This window comes from Etheostoma cragini, chromosome 3 (genome assembly GCF_013103735.1).
Source record: "Etheostoma cragini isolate CJK2018 chromosome 3, CSU_Ecrag_1.0, whole genome shotgun sequence".
NCBI lineage: Eukaryota > Metazoa > Chordata > Actinopteri > Perciformes > Percidae > Etheostoma > Etheostoma cragini.
The window spans coordinates 29367217-29368103 of record NC_048409.1 but is presented as its reverse complement, the minus strand read 5'-3'; positions in this window follow the sequence as shown (position 1 = coordinate 29368103).

Sequence of the window (887 nt, the reverse complement as noted above, 5' to 3'; positions counted from 1 at the left end):
TTAAGTTACTTCCGCAGTGGTTGCACTTTTCCGAACCGGATGCTCTGTCCATCAATATATATACGGTCTATGGTCAGACCCGAGAGCGAGCCGGTAAAAACGGCCGGTGCAGGCGGTGTTCCCGCAAAGACATCGAAATACAGCTGGTCATGTCAACAGTGTAGGGCGTGACAAGTTACATGCATCGATCTTACCGATCTTATCACATCGATCACATCGATCATATCGATCATATCGATAACCTCCACGCTGTTTGTAGGTGTGTCGCATTGATTTTAATGTAGCGCACGGCGGGAAACATTGTGTGGTTTTGTGATTAACGTGTGATTTTAACGTTATAAGCGTAGGTTAAGAGCACCTGGATGGCTCAGTTGGTGGGGCGGGCGTGCACGTGTGGACGCAGCAGCCGCGGGTTCGATTCCCACCTGCGGCTCTGTGCTGCATGTCGGTCCCCGTCTTTCATGTCCTCGGCTGTCCTGTCACGAACAAAGGCTGAAAATGTCCCAAAAAATATCTTTAACCCTTGTGGTGTCTTCCCTGGGACCATTAATTTTTTTATTACTCATCTCAACGTTTTTGTCGTTTTTTACAAAGTTTTTGTATGAAGTTTTTGTATTTTTTGATGTTTTTTTCATCGATTTCTTTTGCTTTTTCCAAACACTTTTTCACCCGTATTTCGACTTTCCTTTATTTCGGATATTAAAAAGAACTTTTAAAACGGGTCAGATTTGACCCGAAGACATGAGGGTTAAAAAAAAGAAAAAGAAAAAAGTAGGTTAATCTTACATTTAGTGTATTGATGCTGGGGTGTGTTCGGTGAGGGGCGGGGCGGGGCCGGGGTGGAGGAGGGAGGGGGCGGTGCAGAGGACAGAGGGGGGGGGGGGGGG